Source organism: Heterocephalus glaber, unplaced genomic scaffold, assembly GCF_053883595.1.
Source record: "Heterocephalus glaber isolate CG9 unplaced genomic scaffold, H.glaber_assembly_v1.0 deba00001610, whole genome shotgun sequence".
Classification (NCBI taxonomy): domain Eukaryota; kingdom Metazoa; phylum Chordata; class Mammalia; order Rodentia; family Bathyergidae; genus Heterocephalus; species Heterocephalus glaber.
The window spans coordinates 174,305-196,951 of NW_028258381.1; positions in this window are offsets into that span (position 1 = coordinate 174,305).

Consider the following 22,647-nt stretch of genomic DNA (forward strand, 5'->3'; position numbering starts at 1 on the left):
GTACAAAAAGAAATCCAAGACTAGAAAATCAGAAGGTATGCATATCATAAATACTGTATTTCACTAAGATCAACTATATCATCCAGAAGTTACTAAACACATACCAGTGATTGTCAAGCCATGTCTGTTTTTAAAGCCCTTCTTATTCAGAGTAAAGGGAGGGATTCTTCCAGATCTCAAGAGGTGTGAAACTACTAACACTGTATTTCACCTCAGAGTTTATGTCTCTGAGGCTCGCAGGGGAAAGCAGCAGAGGGGCCTATGCCGGATGTCTGGAAGTGTTTTACAGTGGAGTCTAGGGCAGCGTTGGCAGCAGTGCCATGTCCCTGGTCACGGTAGGGGTCGCGTGCAAGCAGCTCGGCTCTGGAGACAACAGAACCCTCGAACCTGCATCGCCAGGCAAAACGCCAGCCAGGCTGATGTGGTTGGACGAGGTGCAATGCCCAGCAGGGCCTGACACGCTGTGGCAGTGCACGTCCTCTCCGTGGAGGCGGAGACTGGCCAGCCCCGCTGAGGAGACCTGGGTCACATGTGATGGTGGGTGTTCACTGGTCCCACGGGATCCCACCCTGCAGGCCTAGGTTCCCTTCAGAGAAAGCACCTTACCTTGTTAGAACTTATTCAGCAGGATGGGTGAACTCTGCGTGATTTCTATTCTATCTGCATAGTGTATTGAATATTCAACTATTACCAAATCTTAGCAAATAATATTCAGATATTATCTTACTACATTGATATAAAAAAATAAGCAGCTAAAAATTCAATCCTGCAGTATTTTCCAGTTCTACACTTCCTTAAACTGTGAATGTACTTGGCATTTTCCCAGGCTCTTGTCTATTATTTAATAAATTTCTTGTATATATCAATTTAAAAGTATACAAATATTTCAAAAAACACAACAAATATAAGGTAAACATAAAAACACACATCAAAGAGAAAGTTATATAGATAGACACACGTGTTTACCATTGACTCAATAAAATATCCTGAAAGTGTGTTAATTTTACACTATTCCACTCGTACCTCAAAACAGACTACAGTGATTATATATATAATGATATAAAAGGCAGTTCTCCAACAAGAACCCACAGTTGTTAATACATATTTTACTAAACAAAGCACCCAACCATATAAGGCAAAAACATGAAACTGAAGGTAAAATCATAGATCCACAAATATCACTGAAAACTTCAAAGCATATCCCTCTGAAACTGATAGTTGAAGAAGGTACAAAGATCTGCAATGGGAGTCAAAATCAGCAACATCTTGCCTCAAGTTGAGCATCACACTGTACGCAAAACACGGAGAGCACGCAGTGCTCTCAAAATCACGAGAAATATTCATCTGAATAGATCACATTCATAGCAACAATGAAGACCTTAAGATATCCAAAGAAATGGAAATCCTGCAATGGAAGCTCTCACACAATATTGGAGTGAAACTAGGAATTGACAGCAGAAATATATTTAGAATACAATAACCTTTTCTTCCTCTTTCCCTTTTCCTATTATCTGTCTATTTCATATTTATTTATTAACTTTTAAATATAAGTACAATCATGCAGCTTAAGCTTGTGTGTCTGATTTATTTCACTTAACACTGATCTCAAGGTGCATCCATTTTCCTGCAGATGCTTCAAGTTTATCCTTCTTTGTGGCAGAGTAGTACTCCATTGTATATAAGCACATTTTCTTTATCCATTTATCTGTTGATGAGAATATGGACTGCTTACAAGATTTAGGTATTATGAATTGTGCTGCTATAAACATGGGTATACATACATCACTGTTGTATGATATTTTTCACTTTTTGGGAAGATACCAAGAAGAGGAATAGCTGGGTCAAATGGAATTTCTATTTTTAGATTTTTAAGAAATATTCATACTGATTTCCATAGTGATCACCTCAGTTTACACTCTCACCAACAGTGGAGAAGGGTTCCTTTCTCCCCACAATGTTGCCAGCATTTGTTATTGGTTGATTTCTTGATGAAGTGAAATGGAATCTTAATGTTGTTTGTTTTTTTAAAATTAATTTTATTGGTACATAATGTGAAATGTTGTTTTAATTTGCATCTCCCAAATACCCACTGACATTGAACCTTTCTTCATATATTTATTAGCTGATTGCATTTCTTCCTGTAAGAAGTGTCTATTCACTTTGATGCCCATTTTTATTGGGTTTTAAAATTTGAGGTATCTAGGCTTTTTTGAGTTCTTTATGTATTCCAGATGTTGGTCCTTGCAGGAGTAGCTGGCAACTAATAGTCCCCATTCAGTAAGTTGTCTGTTTGGGAAAACAGCTACTTCACAATTACAATGTTAATTTTGTTCTTTTGACATTTTCTGAGTTTCACTATGATTCTTATGCATGATTCTTATGAAATACACTGAGTTTACTAAAAGGACAAGCACTTTCACAGAAGGTAAATTTTGTAAACAACATAACCTCTTAAAACTTGTGCACATACGTATATGAAATGTAAATTTGGTCTCCAACACTGTAAACAACAACAAAAAATTATAAATGTAAATGTATTATATACCTAAAATGTACCAATAAAAGAATTTAAGCAAAAAAATTAAAATGTCAAGTATTAAAATCTATAAAATGCAAAGTTAGTTATATTTATTCTTATAAAATGCATATAGCATGAAAAACTTTAATATATGTGTACCTTTTATATGTGTGTAAACAATATTCAACGCATAATTGAAAAAAGTTATGGAAAGAATATTTGCATAAAGTCAAATGACAAATAAACATTTTAAATATGCAAATTCATCAGTATGTCTGGAGAATTCAAATTATAGCTAAAATTGTCATATCACTTTGTATAGATGAGTCTCTAAATTTTAAAATAGATTACATTTGTTGTTGATGGGAATACAGAGAAAAAGTTTATTTCAATCACTGCTACTGAAAGAGATGTATTGGCCTTTGGAGAAATAATATAGTATATTGTGACAAAATAATAATAATAATAATAATAATAATAAAAAGCCTCACAGATCCTTTGACCCAATAATTCTAATCCTGAAAATTTTTTTATACAGTTAAAATAAGGACATCCATTTAAGGCTTTATTTTTGCAATGCTGTTAGTAATGACAAAAATACTGGAAACAAAGTGAATGTCAGTTAATAGAATAGTGTCTGAAAAATTATGATTTAGCCAACTAAAAAGGAAATGTTCGCCATAAACATGTAATGTGATTCCACTTATATGATTGTTATTGATTAGACTTAATAAATAAAATTGTTTATGTCTACAAATTATACTAGACACTATATATATGTATATGTATAGGTATGCATATATAATTCTAACAGCATTGTGAAATGAGTACTATGAATAACTTTTACAATGCAAACATTTGAATACTTTCTGATATGACAAAGACTAAGCTACTCTTTTCTTTTAAAAAATCACTACTTCATAACTACTTCAGAAACATATAAAAATAGCCTTTATTAATTCCAGTGTGGTTCCATTGTATAAAAGTGATTCTTGTGTACACTAAATTATAAAAAAATATTGCATTTCTGGTTTTCTGCTCACAACGGATAGTACACATTTTATATAAGTGAGTGTGTGTATATTACAGTATAATGCATTCGTCTATTTATAATATATATAAACAGAAAAATAACATTCTTCTACTTATGGCTTTTGTTCAGCCTGTCACATACCTTGGTGAAGACCCATTGAATGGAGCAAAGTCCATCTTTTCCACTGATCTTTGCAGTAGTATTTGTATAAAGTCCTTTATGTCTTGGTATTGCAAAGACTGCTTGTGAACTTTCAAAAATTAAATATGTGAATGTGACTTCTTAGTAGCATATGCAAAACTTTCCAGGGGGATTAAATAAAAAAACATTATTACTAGTTTGAGTTTGTATTAACTTTGTATTTTTAACTTTCAGAATTTCTGATTGCATTTTATGAATCTTTTAGAGTTTCTTAAGTAAAGTAGTATGTCTTTTCATTGGATGTCTTATTTGCATATACTATTTGTTGTTTTCTAGTTTGCTTTAAATAACAATTTTCGAATAGCAAAGAATAATTTTTTTTATTTTAACATTTTTTAAGAAAGAGAAAGTTAATGATGGTGAAGGGTCTAACAAGGAATGACTTTCATTGGTTCTTTAGCTGCTTTTCATAACATAATTATGTTCACTGACATGAAATGCATAACATTGCTTGAAACAGTAAGGCTAAAAGTCACAGTGTTTTAGTTCCTCATTCTTTAGAAAAATATTGCTGAGGGACTGGGGATTTAGCTCAGTGCTGCCACCTGCCTTGGTCCTGCAAGGTCCTGAGTTTGATCCCGGGTACCAAAAGAAAAGAAAAAAAATATATTGCTGAAGCTGAAGTGGTGCATATGTTATGTTTTTTTCTCTCTAAATTAGTATGGAGTAAGTTCATATGTTACTAAAATTAACTTATCCACATTAAATATTAATGTATTTAGAAGATAACTTTAAAGTAGCTGAAAACTAAGCTTAGATTTTTGTTGAATATCAGTGTTCTATGGAATTGATTTTTAAAATTGATTCATATTTTTCAATGGCAGGTAAACATAGATATTTGTCATGTAAATATGATATTTTGAAATATGTATACATTGAAGAATAGATAACACTAATTAGCAAAAATGATTTCCCATAGTTATCATGTTTTTGTATTGAGAACACTTAAAGAGACTTCTTTTAGAAATTTTGAAGGATAAAATACATTATTTTTACCTAGAGTCACCATATGGTAGAATAAATCTCTTGAATTTATTCCTCTTATGTGACTATTTTGTATATCTAACATTTCCCTGACATTCCCTCTAATCCCTAATAACCACCATGCTGTTCCAGCCTATGAGTTCACCAATTTTACTTTCCATATATAAATGAGATCTTCTGCTATGTGTCTTTCACTTAAACATTGTCACAAATGATAAGATTTCTTTTTTTTAAAGAATGAGGAGTGTTATACTGCATTTTCATACACATTATATTTATTTGATGGAAACATCTTGCTTGATTTCCTATCATAGGTATTGTGCACAGTGCTGCTATGAACATGGGTGTGTAGATTTCTCCTTGGACATATTGATATCTATTGTAATTTTGTTTCTATTTTTCTGAACAACATTCATAAATTATTCCATGACAGCTGGGCTTATCGAGATTCTCAAGAAATATGTACAATGCTCTCTCTGTTTCAAGTTGTTTCATACCATTTCTAATACTTTTGTCAATTGCCTCTTAAGTAGTTTGTTTTTGTCATTCTAAATGTGTTTTTTTTCTTTGAACTGTTAACTGAACTATTACTGATATCTAAATTTCTGATTCTCTTGAAAATCAGAATATCTTCAAACACTGGGTGATCATTCTAACATGCCGCAGCCGCAGTGAGCTCTCGCTGAGTGACTTAGGACATAAAATTGCCACTTTAGCACATTCACTCCAGACTTCCATGCATTTACAATACCTACACTGTCACTCCAGGCAAATGCATTTATTGGGTGTTGAGTGAGTCAGAGATACAGACGTTGTCTTACCCTAAGTTACTGTATGACTGTATCACCTGGTGGTGCTGCTATCGACTTTTTCACTTCTCCAGCTTGGTTCATAAATAGGAACATTCCTGCCTGGCCAGGGGGGTTTCTAGATCTTTGTAGCTCTACATGCTCTACTGCAACCACCCTTGGTCTCTCAGACTGGAAACAAGTGCCTTATCCTCCTGCTATCCACATGCTTCGCAGGCTTATCTCTTGTTGAGAGGGCCCTAGTGTCCCCTGACAGGCAGACCTAAATAGCCTGTACATATCCCTGACATCTGCAACCCTATTTTCACTTATGCTCTTATTTCCTCTCGAGGTCTCTCAGTTAAGAATAAAAGTTATAAAACTAAAAGGAAAATATTTGTATATATTTGAACTTACAATTTCTTGCTTCCTCTTCATTGTGAGAGTTTAAGCTGAATTTCTGATGCATCATTTATCATGAGGCCACATAGATGGGAAGGAAAAGGGAACCTCTCACCTACTACCATAATTTGACTTATTGTGATCACACTAGAAGAAAAAGGCTTCATGCAAAGATGTCTAATGAGAAATTATATAACTAAAAACCTTTATTATATATATTTTGGAGACTTACAATAATTACACAGCTAGAGTATGTTTGCATTACAGATGTAGGAAAGCTTGCTAATTTGCCTCTTTTAAGCTTATTTCCTTAAAATTCTTCCAGGCATGCTTTCACAAAAGTACAGTTTCATTTCTTTCTTTAATAAAATTTTTATATTGGGATAATTTAGGATTTGCAAATAAGTTGCAAAAATAATAAAGATTTTTCTCTTATTGCTCCACCATTTTCAACTTTTTCTGATTTCATCACCTTACATCACCATGGCACATTTTCAAAATTAAAAAATTTATATTACTAACTGTGTCTCTTTGCCCTCAAAAATGGCATGTTTAAGACCTATCCTCTGGTACCTGTTACTGTGACCTCATTTGGAAACAGATTTTTTGCAGATGTAATCAAGTTACAATAAGTTTTGATGGGATTAATGTGATTTTTTTTCCTTGTGAGAAGAAAATGTGAGTACAAAGACACAGGGAGGAATGCCAGGGGTGGGAGATGGGACTGAAGCCAAGGATGGGGTGAAGAGGCCCAGGGTGCCTGGCACAGTCAGCAACCAGCAGAAAGAGGGAATGGACCCACTGAGATACTGCCTCACATTTCTGTCATCCCAAACTATAACATAAATACGTTTCTCTTCTTTTAAGATACTTAGTACATGAGCAAAGTGCTGAAAAAATCAGATTTCTATGGAGGTGTCTACCTGGGTTATAGACAACTGCTTTCTCTCTGTCTTCTTATGTCACCTTTCCTCTGAGCACACATGGAGAGAGAGATCCCTAGCATATCTTCTTATAAAAGCACCAATGCATGTGTTAAGGTCTGGTTCTCATAACTTCATTTAACTTTAATCCCCTCTGTGAAGAACCTATCTCCAAATACAGCTGCATGATGGGTGATTGCTTCAGCTCATAAATTTGGAAGGGACACAGTTCAGCCTGTACCATTACTGCATCTAGCTCCCCAGGACTCCTGTTGTTCTCTCATGTAAAATTCATTCACCCAATGACAATGACCCTAAAATTTCTCATCTCAGCACCAGTTTTAAAGTCCAGAGTCTCACCTTATGTAGAGGTGAGTCAAGGTACAATTCATCCTGAGGAAAAATAATTCTCCAGCTGTGAACCTGTGAAAGCAGACAAGTTTTATGCTTCTATAATACAAGGATAGGACAGGCATGGAATATACATCACTATTGCCAAAGGAAGAAACAAGAAAGAAGGAAAGAGTGATGGGTCCCAACCGAGTTCAAAACCTTGCAAGGCACATTACACCAGGTCTCAAGGCTTGATGATAATCCTCCTTGTGTAGTCACTGGGATGGGAACTTTGCTCTCAGAGCCCTAGGTAGTAGCTTCATCCCTTCAGCTTTCCCCAGTCTCCCTGCCCCACAGGTGCTGGGGTGGAGAAGTCTGGAACTTTGAAGCTGTGAAACTGCTCCTATCTTCTGAAACTAAGTGAAACGTCTTTCTGTTAGACCTTCATGAACTCTGAATCATTTTGGGGTCAGCCTTATCTTTTTTTGAAGAATAAGGCATGTTCATAGTCAAATATCTTTATTTTTCTAATATAAAGAACCAAAAAGTCAAATAATCTTTTTTAAAAATGTTGTCCCATCTCTTTTCCCTTTGGTTCAAGATGATAGTGCCTCTGCTGGTGAAATTCAATCTCTCATACTGGCTTTTGCCGAGGTGACCATTTAAAGTCATGGATAACCTCTCCTTGAAGGGGCTTTCCCCCACATTCTTTTTTTTTTTTTTGGTACCTGGGATTATTCTCAGCACAATAGTCTTTCTGAGTTTTTTGAGTTTTGCATAGGCTGAGACTTTTCCAAATCTTCACGGCTTTCTTTCTTTCTACTTAATGATTTCTTTAATTTCTCCTCCTCCTATCACATTCCACCAGAAGCAATAGGAAGAAGCCAGGTGGTTCTTTTGCTTACAATTTCATTTAAATGGCCAAGGCTCTTGTTCAAAAGCTCCACCTTCCCCAAAACATGAGGACACAATTGTGCCAAGTGTGTTTTCATTTTTAATGAATTTTTAAAGCAATATCTCTCCAATAATATGTTCCCTGTTTCCATCTGAGATTTTACCAGAGTTGCCTTTAGCATCCTCTTTCTCTGCGCATAGCCTCTTTAGGACTATCCCCTTTTTTATAGTATGTATCTCAAAGCTGTTCTAGCTTCTACTCATTACTTTCAAGGCCATTTCCAAATTTTTAGGCTTTGATCAAATAGCACCTCACTTCTCAGTATTAAAATCTGCATTAATCTCCTTGAATTGGCAACAAAATGCCATAGCATGGATGATTTAAATGACAGAAATTTACTTTCTGGAGATAGAATTGCTATGACTGTGTTGCTAGTAAATTTGGTTTCTAGTTAGGGCTCTTTCTGATCTCTCACAGTGGCTTCCTGGGGATTTTGGAACTTGCTCACAAAGATGCTGCAGGTGTATTAATTTTCTGTAGTAAACCATTTCCTGCTGTAAACACCTAAAGAGCAGTTAGCCTGATGTCTGATTTTAAAGCCTCTGGTATCCTTGAATTCAGGAGAATTAGATTACTCTAGAAAGAATTACATTTTGCGGAGTGGGGCAAGAGTGCCTTAGACTTTCATTTTCCCCTTTTAAAGTGGAGAAATACAAAGAATGAAGAATATTGGTAAGAAATTTGTTGATCATGTAGACCAAAGAGTATAAAAGAAATTACTCAATAAGAATTATCCCTAGGAGATAAAGTAATAGAAAGACAAACAATTCTCCAAATAAAGAGAATGGGAAAAATTATTTAAAATTTTTCAAAAAAAATCAATAACATTTAAAAACATGGAAATGGAAAGCAATGTAAAATAAAATGTAAGGTGAAATAGAAGAAATGCCTCTGGAAAACTCAGGCACATGAAGAGAAAAAGATAACATGCAAATGTAGAAAATGGCACACACCCCAAACAAACAGATGTAGACACAAGAGACCAATAGCCCATGTCCACTTTACATATCTTAGAGTGAATTTGGATTTTGTGGTTCCTTATCACAAACTGTTATTATTATCAGCAATGAAGAGACTTTTCCAAACTATTTTAACTTCCTATTTTATGTAGAAACCGCTTATAGAACTTTTCTGAGAGGACTAGAAGTTTTATATTTCTACTACAAAAAGTTCCTTTCACCTCACAAAACTACTCTGTGGGATCTCTCTCTTGTCTCTGTCTCTCTTTCTGTTTGTCTCTCTGTCTCAGTCTGTCCGTCTTTCTGTCAGTCTCGCTCTCCTTTCCCTTGCTCCCTCCTCCAGTCCCTATGATACCTCTAATACATCTGCCAGAGATTTCCACTTGGATGACCTAATAATCTATGATAACACAGTTATTGCATATACTTAAAAGAATGAAAAGAGAGGAAAAGCAGAGGCAGACATATATATGATATGTAAATATGACAATGAATTATATGTTGGAAATTATATGAGAACACCTATGCTAAGAGGGGAGAGATAAAACTTCATTTCACTGGATAGTCAAGAAATAAGATTTTGGAGGGTGATATGTTTTGTATACATATGGCCCAGGGGCTTGGTCCCTAGCTTGGCACTATTGGGAGGTAGTAGAAACTTTAAAAGCTGTGGCCTAGTGAGGGGTTTTCAAATAATTGGGGTCTTTCCCTTGAAGGGCATCCATTCCCTCCTTCTCTCTCTCTTTTACTCCTTGGTTATGAGGTAAATGTTCTTGCTCTGCCATGCAATCGTGCCATGGTGTGCAGGCTTGCCATAGGCTAAAAGCAACAGGGCCAATTAGGCATGCACTGGTCCCAAACTGGGAACTAAAATAATCCTTTTCTAAGTGTGATGCATTTGGTACAGTGATGGGAAGCTGAGTAACATAGGAGCCATCACAATTTGAAGATGAAAAGAAAGTCTATACTAATTCCTCACCCATCCATCCCCAGTAGAATTCTTACAGTATTCTACTGTAAGAATTATAGCAGTTGTATAAGAAAACAATATAATCTAGACAGAATATTTTAAATGTTTAAGTGATGGTGCTATGGGGCCATCCTGAACAGAGAGAAGAAAGCTGCAGTTTTGGATTCAGATGCTGCTTAGCTGTAGAGTGATAATGATATTTTCTTTACCTGTAGGAATGACTCTGCGAGTTGCTTTAGCATCAGAAGACAGCCTGTCACTCACTTGTGGTTTCACCTGGATTGAGATTTGGATTGAATAAAACAGTGGAAGAAGCCACAAATTTTAGAAAAATTTCCTTGTAAAATAGAACTTTTTTGAGAGTTTCAAAATATTTATTACATTCTTTTTCCCCAGTAAGCATAGATAATGGGAGGTCTCAAAATCTCACTCCGGATTGTGACCCACTGCCACAGGTGACTCATTACAGGCACAGTTATTCTCAAACTGATGTCCCAGGAGCACAGATCTCAGCCTTGGAATCCCGGAATGCTCTTGTTATTCTCACGAGTATTGAGGGTTCTTTTCCGGTCCCATCTTCCTGCCCCCTCAGAACTTCTGTCCTTAATGACTCCATAGGATGGAATGAAACAAGAAGAAAGTCTCTTGATTACACAAATGAGCCAGAAGAAGGAAGATACTGACCTTAGAGAGTAGAAATGTACAAAAGAATCAACATGTCTTTTTACCTTCAGACAGAGAAATCCTCTTAGCTTAGGATGACACAACCTTTGACCCATAGTTTGCCAAATACTTGTCCCAGAAAATCATTATTTTATAAGATGAATACAGAACAAATGGGAGTAAACAGTTTCAAGTTATCTATCCCCCATTAAAAGATCAAATCCTTCTTTGTGATTTTGCTCTGATTCTCCAAATTTCTCTGCAGACAATGTCAATGTTTATAAATTATCCCTAAGTAGTTGCTATTCCCTAAAATCTAGAAGTCAGTAGACATCAAAGAACTTACAACTTTCATCTTACTTCCACAGCAAAGAGAAAACAATAATTTTTTGTGTTAGCTAATTAAAAGTATTATAGCTAATGTTGTCTATATAAGCACCAGTGCTTTTAGCTCTATTAGTTGATAAGAAAGTATGTGATTATGCTCTCCCCCTCTAGCCCAAGGTGCTATGTATCTATAAGAAAAATCAGGGCCTGGGATTTAGCTCAGCAGTTTCATTGCACAAGCGCAAGGACCCGAGTTCAATCCCCGGCACCAAAAAAAAAAAAAAAAAAAGGGATGGGGCTATAAGAGCATTCACCCTTTCTCTTGTTCACCAGTTGTGCTGAAAACACCGAATCAGCCCACTGCAGACAGGTAGGTCTGAGGATGTGGTCCCAAGGTCACCAGTCACGCTGAAAACATGGAATCTGCCCGCTGCAGACAGGTAGGTCTGTGTACACGGACCCGAGGTCGCCAGTTGTGCTGAAAACACCAAATCAGGCCCCCCCCTCTCCTTTGGCCTCTTCTCTGTGCAGCCACCTGGTTCCACTCTACAAAGATTCAGAGGACACCGGACCACCAGACCACTGTGCTGGAGCTAATCAAGTTCTCAGTATTTAAAGAATTCCTGTACAGAGATAGGGGCTTCTGAGCCACTGTCCCACTGCTCCTGGTCCAGAGTAAGGGGCTTCTGGGAAACCAACCTTCCTGCTGCTCCCAGCCCAAAGGAAGGGGCTTTTGGACCACCATTCCTACCGCCGCTCCCGGCCCCTGGCCCACCTCTCCCAGCTCAGAGGAGGTAATCCATGCAGACGCTAACAGCCCCCCCGCCCAGTTGAAATGAGAAGACACGTAAATAAGTCTTAAAACCAGACTTCCAGATCACCTACAGCAACCCCAAAGGGAAATGAGATGGAACACTCTGATACTCAACCACCTGAACCCACTGAACTGGCAACAAAAGAGGATCTGGAAAAAATGAAATCAGAAATAATTTCTCAGACAACGGGAGAAATTGTGCTCCTAGTGCAAGACATGATTAATAAATCTAGAGAGGAGCTCAGGAACATGATGGAATCCCAACATAAGAAACAAATGGAATCCATAAAACAGATGCAAACAGATTTTCAAGAGATGAAAAGCTCCACTGAAAGCCTTCACAGCAGAATGAGCCAATGTGAGGACAGAATTTCAGATACAGAAGATAAGATTACAATTAATGACCAGCAAAAGAAAAATTGCTTCAAAATTATAAGGGAACATAAGAAATCAATCCAGCAGCTGCTAGATGATGCAAAGAAGAATAACATAAGACTGATTGGAGTCAATAAAGAAACAGGACAGAGTTTAGATGACATAAAAAACCTCTTCACAGAAATAATGGCAGAAAACTTCCCAAGCAGGGGAAAAGAACTTGACATACAGATAAGTGAGGCATATAGGACTCCAAATAGCCTTGATCAAAAAAAAAATCTACACATAGGCAAAAAATTGTTAAGATTCCAGAAAAACAACAGAAGAACAAAGTTCTACAAGCAGTTAGAGAAAAGAAACAAATCACATACAAAGGAAAGCCCATCAGAATCACAGCACACTTCTCAACATAAACCACCAAGGCAAGAAGAGCTTGGAGTGACATATTCCAAGCCCTAAAGGAAAACAGCCTCCAACCCAGATTGATGGACCCTGCAAAACTATCTTTCAAAATGGATGGAGAAATAGGATACTTTCATGACAAAGAGCACCTTAGGAACTTTGTGAATACCAAACCAGAACTCCAAAGAATTTTACACAATAGCCTAGGAACAGACATTGAGGATCACAACCCCAGGAAGCAAAGCAGAAGGAACCCATCTGGCATGACAAGAAATTAAATGGAAAGGGGGAGAACCCAACAAAAAGAAAAAGTCATGGCAATGATAAGTCAATATGTTTCAGTTATAAACATTAACGTTAATGGTCTCAATTCACCAATTAAAAGAAACAGACTGGCAGAATGGGTCAAGAAGCAAAATCCAACAATATGCTGCATACAAGAAACACACTTAATTCAAAAGGAAACTCATAGACTGAAAGTAAAAGGGTGGAAAACAATACTCCATGTGACAGGAATCCAAAAAAAAGCAGGAGTAGCTATCCTCTTTGCAGATCAAGTAGATTTTAAACCAACACTGATTAAGAAAGATGAAGAAGGACACTACATCCTTGTAAAGGGAACAATCCAAGAGGAAGTGATGACAATCATAAATATCTATGCACCAAACACTAGTGCACCGGAATATATAAAACAAATACTAACGGATATGAAAAGTCATATATGCACTAATACAATTGTAGTGGGGGACCTCAACACCCCACTGTCACAAATAGATAGATCAACCAGACAAAGCTAAGTAATGAAATACTAGAACTCAATTGAACTCTTGAACAAATGAGCTTAACAGATGTTTACAGAGTCTTCCACCCCACAAAATCAGAATACACATTCTTTTCAGCTGCACATGGGTCATTCTCCAAAATAGACCACATATTCACACACAGAACATGTTTAAGTGCAAAGGAATTGAAGTTATCCCCTGTATATTATCAGACCATGGTGTGATGAATTTGGAGATCCATAGCAAAAGAAACTCAAAAAATTTCATAAACATATGGAAATTGAACAACACACTTGTGAATAACCAATGGGTCACAGAGGAAATTAAAGAAGAAATCAGACAGTTCCTTCAGTTACATGACAATGACAACACAACATATCAGAATCTATGGGATACAGTGAAAGCAGTCTTAGGAGGGAAATTCATAGCAGTGAATACGCATATTAGGAAAACAGAATGAGCCCAATTTAACAACCTGATGCTGAACCTCAAGCTTCTAGAAAAAGAAGAACAGGACAACCCCAGAGCTCATACAAGGGAGGAAATTATAAAGATCAGAGGAGAAATCAATGCAATGGAGACTAAGAGAATGATAGAAAAAAATCAATGAAGCCAAGAGTTGGTTCTTTGAAAGAATCAACAAAATTAACAAACACTTAGCCAACCTTATAAGAAAAAGGAAAGAAAAGGCCCAAATCCATGCAATTAGGAATGAAAAGGGTGAAATGACAACAGACCCAGCAGAAATCCAGAGGATCATCAATACCTACTTCCAGAACCTATATGCCAATAAAATGGACAACACAGAAGAAATGGGCAGATTCCTAGATACATATGAATTACCAAAGTTGAATGAAGAAGACCTAAAAATTCTGAGCAACCCAATATCAAACAATGAAATTGAAAATGTAATTAAAAACTTAGCAACTAAGAAAAGCCTGGGCCTTATGGCTTCACTGCTGAATTCTACAAGACATTTAGAGAGGAACTACTGCCACTACTGTTTAAACTCTTCAATGAAATTGAGAGGGAAGCAATACTCCTAAATTCATTCCTGGAAGCAAGCATCACCTTGATCCCCAAAGCAGAGAAAGACCCAATCAAAAAGGAGAAATATAGGCCAATCTCACTAATGAACATAGATGCAAAAATCCTTAATAAGATACTGGCAAATAGAATCAGAAGATGATCAAGAAGATCATACACCCTGATCAAGTGGGATTCATCCCAGGGATGCAGTGATAGTTCAACACATGCAAATCAATGTAATACACTATATCAATAGAGCCAAGGACAAAAACCATATGATTATCTCCATAGATGCAGAAAAAGCATTTGACAAAATCCAACATGCATTTATGATAAAAACTCTACAAAAAATTGGAATAGATGGTCTCTACCTCAAACTGATAGAAGCCATCTATGAAAAACCAGCAGCTAATATCATACTAAATGGTCAAACACTGAAATCCTTCACATAAAATCAGGAACAAGACAAGGATGTCCACTATCACCACTCTTGTTCAATATAGTTTTGGAAACACTAGCCACGGCAATTAGACAAGAGGAAGAAATAAAAGGAATAAAGATAGGAAATGAAGAAGTTAAATTGTCATTATTTGCAGATGACATGATACTCTATATAGAAGACCCCAAGAACTCCCATCAAAAGTCTTCTAGACTTAATAACCAAATTCAGTCTAGTAGCTGGTTACAAAGTCAACACACAAAAATCAATAGCTTTCCTCTACACGAATGACAGACTCATTGAGAGAGAAATAGAGCAAATAATTCCATTCACAATAGCATCCAAAAAACTGAAATTCCTGGGAGTCAACCTAATGAAAGAAATGAAAGACCTCTTCTGTGAAAACTATAGCACTCTGAAAAGAGAGATTGAAGATGATATCAGAAAATGGACAGACATTCCCTGCTCCTGGGAAGGAAGGATTAATATAGTGAAAATAGCCATACTTCCAAAACTGCTATATAGATTCAATGCAATTCCAATTGAGATCCCAGCAGCGTACTTCACGGACCTTGAGAAAACAATCCAAAAATTCATTTGGAGCAAGAAGAGACCCAGAATAGCAAAAGCAATTCTAGGTAACACAGATATGGCAGGGGGTATCACAATCCCCAACCTGAAACTCTACTACAAAGCTACTGTGATAAAAACAGCATGTTACTGGCAAAGAAACAGACCTGAGTACCAGTGGAACAGATTAGAAGATTCAGAAACACTGCCAGGCACACTCAGCCATCTTATCTTCGATAAGGGAGCCAAACACTGTTCCTGGAGGAAAGACAGCCTCTTTAATAAATGGTGCTGGAAAATTGGGTTTCAACTTGCCAAAGATTAAAACTAGACCTATATCTCTCACCATGCACTAAACTAAAATCGAAATGGATTAAAGATCTAAATATTAAAATAGAAACTGAACCAGTTGGAACTGAGGTTAAGTAGAACTCTTGAAGACATCAGTGTAGGAAAAGATTTCATGAACAAAACCTCAGTTGGCCATGAACTAGCACAAACAATAAGTGGTATCTCTTCTTATTAAAAGGCTTCTGCACAGCAAGAGAAATCACCAGCCATGTGAAGAGACAGCCCACAATGTGGGAAAAAATTCTTCACCTGCTCTTCCTCAGACAAAGGTCTACTATCTCAAATCTATAAAGCACTTAAAAAGATCAGACCTCCCAAATTTAAAAACCCAATCTGGAAATGGGCATCTGAAATGAACAGAAATTTCTCACACAAAGAAGTAGAAATAGCAAATAAATACATGAAAAAATGTTCAACATCACTGGTCATTTGAGAGATGCAAATGAAAACAATGCTGAGATTCCACTTCACTCCAGAAAGAATGGCTGCTATCATGAAATCAATCAATAACAAATGCTGGCTGGGCTGTGGGGAAAGAGGAATACTGCTCCACTGCTGGTGGGAGTGTAGACTTTTGCAGTCACTGTGGAAAACAGTATGGAGAATACCTCAAAGAACTGGGACTGGAAGTCCCATGTGACCCCACCATTCCCCTGCTGGGTATCTTCCCCAAAGAATTGCAAGAATCATACCACAGTGATATATGTGGGCCCATGTTCATAGCAGCACAGTTTGTGATAGCTAAAACTTGGAAACAGCCCAAATACCCATCAACTGGAGACTGGATCAAGAAAGTGTGGTTTTTTTTTTTTTTTTTTATAAAATGGAGTACTACTCAGGCATAAAAAATGAGAAATTGGAGACATTTATAGCAAAATGGATGCACATTGAGGTGATACTCTTATGTGAAATAAATAGGACACACATGTATAAATACTGAATAGTTTCTCTGGTGTGAGAAACTGAAAGTGTAAATGGGGACTAAAATGTATGATAGGTAATGTGAAATAGGAAGAAAAGGGGCAAAGGGGAAGGAGATGGGAGGGTTAGGGGAAAGGAAAGAAGGAAATGGAATTAATATGAGAAAATGGAAAAATAAGAACAAAATCTTTGTAAATAGGGAGGACTCGAGGGGTTGAAGGGAGGGCTGGGCAAGGGTGAAAAATAAGAACCAAGAGAGATTATATAAAGGTGCAAATTTCCAATGATGAATGTCATTATATTTTATACCTAAAATGTACCAATGATTAGAATGTATAATTGATAATGCAAAATAGGAAGAAAAGTTCCAAAGGGGTAGGGGTAGTGGGAGGGGCAGGGGAAAGGAAAGAAGGAAAAGGAAAAATGATGAGAAATGGAAAAAATGGAAATAAAGTCTTTGTAAATAGGGAAGGGTGGAGGGAGTGAAGGGAGGGCTAGGAATGGGGAAAAAATAAGAACCAAGATGCATCATGTAAGGGTACAAGTTCCCAATGAGAAATGTAATTGTGTTGTATACCTAAAATGTACCAATAAAAGAATTTAAGAAAAAAAAAAAAGAAAATTCAATCTATTGTATTAGAGGTAATGGTAAGCATAACAGGAAAATTTCACCAGAATGCCCATATTTTAGTAGCTCACCCAACTCCCTATATTGTGGTTCACATAATTAGTACAAAAAGCAGTTGATAGATGAAAGAACTAACACTCAAATTTGGGGAATGTGCTGTTCGTAGCACAAGCTGTGTGCAGCATCAGCACTGAGAATAGTGTAGGAGGGGATGTAACATCCAGCACCCCAGGATTTCCCAGCATCTGTGAGTACACAGAGAATCCCAAGAAATTCCTTGCAAAGGGAAAACTGCATCAAAGAGGTAAGAGCCTCATCATGTTCCGAACTCCTAGAATGGACAGCTGTACTCATTTTTCCATTCCTTGCTCAGGTACAAGAAGCCCTAGGTCATAAATTGACATCTCCTTGGGGCCAGGGATTTAGCTCAGTGTTTCCACTGCCTGCTTCACAAGCACAAGGACCTGGGTTCAATCCCTGGTACCACAAAAATAATAATAATAATAAATTGGCGCATTCTTACCTTTCCATGGGTTAAATGTCCATTCACAAATTGCTGGAATGGGAAGTTTCAGATAAAATCCCACTTCTTGACCTCTTTTTAACCATTAATTTTCTGGGTTTGGTATCTAAGGGCAAAGATGGGTCTCAAGAACATTATCAGAGGGTGGAATTCAATTATGGGTTACATAGTACAGGCATTTGTACAAATATCTGAGAATCACAGTGAACTGATGTAAGTTTTGACTCAATTTACTTAAATTAGCTAACTGCATTAAATGATTTATTCTCATAATATATGCAATATGATCAAAGTATATGGTAAATGTTTAAACAACTATTACAGAAAAGACTCACTGACATTAAACTTCCTCAAAATCCCTTCCCTTTTTTCCAACATGCCTATCACTCATTATTGCCAATTCTGGAAGCAGTTTTAAATTATTTTGTGTCTTTATGAGGTGTGATCAAAAATATATGAATGCTGCTACTGTGCTGTCCAACAGAAAAGCAGGCTTGTACAATATTAGAGTGTGCAGGATCTGGCACCACAGCACATGGAACTTTTCCTCAACATTAAAATTCCATTTTGTAAATCTTCTGAATTGATTCAGAACATCAAGTCAGCCAGACAGCTCAACTAGAGATATGAAGCAGGACTTCCAGAACTGCTTCAGAAATTGGAAAGAATAAGTGTGTTCAAGGTGGTGGGGGGGTATTTTGAGAGTGATAAATGACAATGTATCTTTTATTGTAATTTTTGAAAAAGTGCCGGGTGTGATGGCACATACCTGTTATCCCAGCACTCAGGAGGCTGAGGCTAGAGGATCATCTTAAGTTTGAGGCCAGTCTGGGTGATATAGTGAGTTCAAGGTCAGCTTGAACTACATAGCAAGATCTTATCTCTAATAAAAAGTGTTCACCATATTTTTTATCATACCTCATTTTATCATTTCTGGAAATGGCAGTTTCAGAATAAACATTCTGGTTGTGTTCACCCAAAGCTATCACATAATTTAGTTGTGTTTGGGAATGTGACAAACTCAACTATAGAATATAATTCTTCCCTGGAGTTTAAAAACAAAATTTTTTTCCCAAGTCCAAGTATGTATTCAGATAGTCACTTTCTTTTTGGTATCTGGAATTGAACCTGAGTTCAATTGGACCTTGCACTTGCGAGGCAGGTGGAGGAACCACTGAATTAAATTCTTGGCCCCAACTCACTTATTTTTTAATACCTCAATGCAGCACAATAGACTGTTGCAGGTAAGGGATGTTAATTTTACATGAGGGAAACCTGGGATGAATGTCTACAGGACATGTTCATGAAGAAAAAGTCATGGGAAGCCAGGGAGCCCCAGAATACGGGGTCTTCCCTTCCTGGGATGTCACAGTCCTCAAACAGGGAAAAGTGAGCACAGCTAACTTTTGACAAAGAGGCAAGTTCCATAACACATAGCCTGTGGGAATTGTTATCATGGGCCAAGGATGTTTCTCAGTGATGAAGAACATTATTCCTATGTGAAGGGCCCTGAGCCACAGGAAAAGAACAATGTCCCTGTTATCTGCAGGAGTTATAGGCAAGAAGTATGCAAAATGTCAGCCAGGAAAAATGGATTTTCAATATCCTTGGGACTTTTGCATGATGACCTCATCTTCACAAAGTTCTTCTTCCCTCTTCTGTATCACAAAGGTAAATTTATAGATGTTTTCTGGAGAACAGCCATATTTTCTTCAACTTTCTAACATAAACAATTCTGGCTTAGTCACTGACTCCTTTAAGAGGGAATTTTGATCAAAATAAATACCATGTATAGATGACAAAAGAGAAACATTTCAACCAACAAAAGTTAATGAGGGCTCAGAACCAAACCTTTGCTTGAAAGCAAATATTTTTAGAAAGAAAGGTCACAACCCTAAAGCTAAGCATAGGGAAAGGAGAATCATGTGCAGAACAGGAAGAGCCTGCTGAATTCATTGCGCCTTTCACGGAGCCTGGAATGCCTGGTTACCCAGCACAGAGTCTGTGGAAATGACTAGAATGGCCAGCTATGGCCAAAAGAATCCAGAGGTGAGGGGCAAAATATGCTTACCTGGCTCTTCCAGATGGTCCATCTTTATCTCATTGCCATCTTTGTCCTCAAAAGTGGTAGATGAGGTGGCTGAGTGTGTGTGGAGTTGTTTCTGTATCTTCTAAGCTGTTTCGCTGGTCCTCACTTCTGTTTCTTTGCCAATATCATGCTGTTTCGATCACAGTAGCTTTGTAGTATAGTTTCAAGTTGGGGATTGTGATACCCCTTGCCATGTCTCTGTTACCTAGAATTGCTTTTGCTATTCTGGGTCTCTTCTTGTTCCAAATGAAGTTTTGGATTGTTTTCTCAAGGCCCACAAAGTATGCTGTTGGAATTTCAATTGGGATTGTATTGAATCTGTATAGCAGTTTTGGAAGTACGGCCATTTTCACTATGTTGGTTCTTCCTACCCAGGAGCAAGAGATGTCTTTCCATTTTCTGATATCATCTTCAATCTCTCTTTTCAGAGTGCTATAACTTTCAGAGAATAGGTCTTTGACTTCTTTCATTAGGTTGACACCTAGGTATTTCTGGTTTTTGAATGCTATTGTGAAAGGAATTGTTTGCCCTATTTCTCTCTCAGTGAGTCTGTTGTTTGTGTAGAGGAAAGCTATTGATTTTTATGTGTTGACCTTGTATCCAGCTACTTGACTGAATTTGGTTATTGTCTAGAAGACTTTTGATGGAGTTCTTGGGGTCTTCTATATAGAGTGTCATGTTATCTATAAATAATGATAATTCGATTTCTTAATTTCCTATCTTTATTCCTTTTATTTCTTTCTCTCATCTAATTTCTGTGGCTAATGTTTCCAAAGCTATATTGAACAAAAGTGGTGATAGTGGACATCCTTGTCTTATTCCTGATTTTAGTGTGAAGGATTTCAGCTATTGATCATTTAGTGTGATATTCGCTGTTGGCTTTTCATAGATGGCTTTTATCAGTTTGAGGTAGAGACCATCTATTCCAATTTTTGTAGAGTTTTTTTTTTCATCATAAATGCATGTTGGATTTTGTCAAATGCTTTTTCTGCATCTATTGACATGATCATAAGGTTATTTCCTTGCCTCTGTTGATATGGTGTATTACATTTATTGATTTGCATATGTTGAAACATCCCTGCATCCCTGGGATGAATCCCACTTGATCAAGTTGTTTGATCTTATTCATGATGTTCTGCATTTTATTTACCAGTATCTTATTAAGGATTTTTGCATCATGTTCATTAGTGAGATTGGCCTATAGTTCTCTTTTTCAGTTGGGTCTTTCTCTGCTTTGGAGTTCAAGGTGACATTTGCTTCCAGGAATAAATTCAGGAGTATTGTTTCCCTTTCAATTTTATTGAAGAGTTTAAACAGTAGTGGCAGGAATTCCCCTCTAAATGTCTTGTACAATTCAGAAGTGAAGCCATCAGGACCCAGGCTTTTCTTAGTTGGTAAATTTGTAATTCCATTTTCAATTTCATTAGTTGATATTGGGTCATTTAGAATTTTTAAGTCATCTTCGTTCATCTTTGGTTATTCGTATGTATCTCAGAATCTGTCCATTTCTTCTCTATTTTCCATCTTATTGGCATATAGGTTCTCAAAGTAGATATTGACAATCCACTGGATTTCTGCTGGGTTCATTGTAATTTCCCCCTTTTCATTCCTAATTGCAAGGATTTGGGCCTTTTCTTTCCTTTTTTTGATAAGATTGGCTAAGGGTTTGTTGATTTTGCTTATTCTTTCAAAGAACCAATTCTTGGTTTCATTGATTTTTTTGTTGTTGTTGTTGTTCTCTTAGTTTCGATTGCATTGATTTCTGTACTGATCATTATAATTTCCTCCTTTGTATGACCTTTGGGTTTGTCCTGCTCTTCTTTTTCTAGAAGCTTGAGGTTCAGCATCAAGCTGTTTTTTTGTTTTGTTTTGTTTTGTTTGTTTTTGGTACTGGGGATCAAACTTGGAACCTTGAGCTTGTGAGGCAGGCGGTGGAACCACTGAGCTAAATTCCCGGCAGTATCAGGTTGTTTAATTGGGCTCACTCTGTGTTCCTAATATGAGTATTCACTGCTATGAATTTCCCTTGTAAGACTGCTTTCATAGTGTCCCACATATTCTGATATGTTGTATTGTCATTGTCATTTAATTGTTGGAACTGTCTGATTTCCTCTTTAATTTCCTCTGTGACCCATTGGTTATTCAGAAGTGTGTTGTTCAATTTCCATGTGTTTATGAAATTCTTGTAGTTTCTTTTGCTATTGATCTCCAATTTCATCACACTATGTCTAATAATATAAAGTGGATAACTTCAATTCTTTTGCACTTACTTAAACATGTTCTATGAGCGAGTATGTCATCTATTTTTGAGAATGACTCGTGTGTAGCTGAAAAGAATGTGTATTCTGATTTTGTGGAGTGGAACACTCCATAAAGATCTGTTGAGTTAATTTGTTCAAGAGTTTGATTGAGTTCTAGTGTTTCATTGCTTATTTTTTGTCTAGTTGATCTATTTGTCACAGTGGGTATTGAGGTCCCCCACTAATATTATGTTAGTACTCATTTGAATTTTCATGTCCATTGGCATTTGTTTTATACAGTTGGGTGCACTAGTGTCTGGTGCATATATGTTTAGGATTGTCATCTCTTCCTTTTGGATTGTTCCCTTTACTAGGATGTAGTGTACTTCTTTGTCTCTCTTAATCAATGTTGGTTTGAAATGCACTTG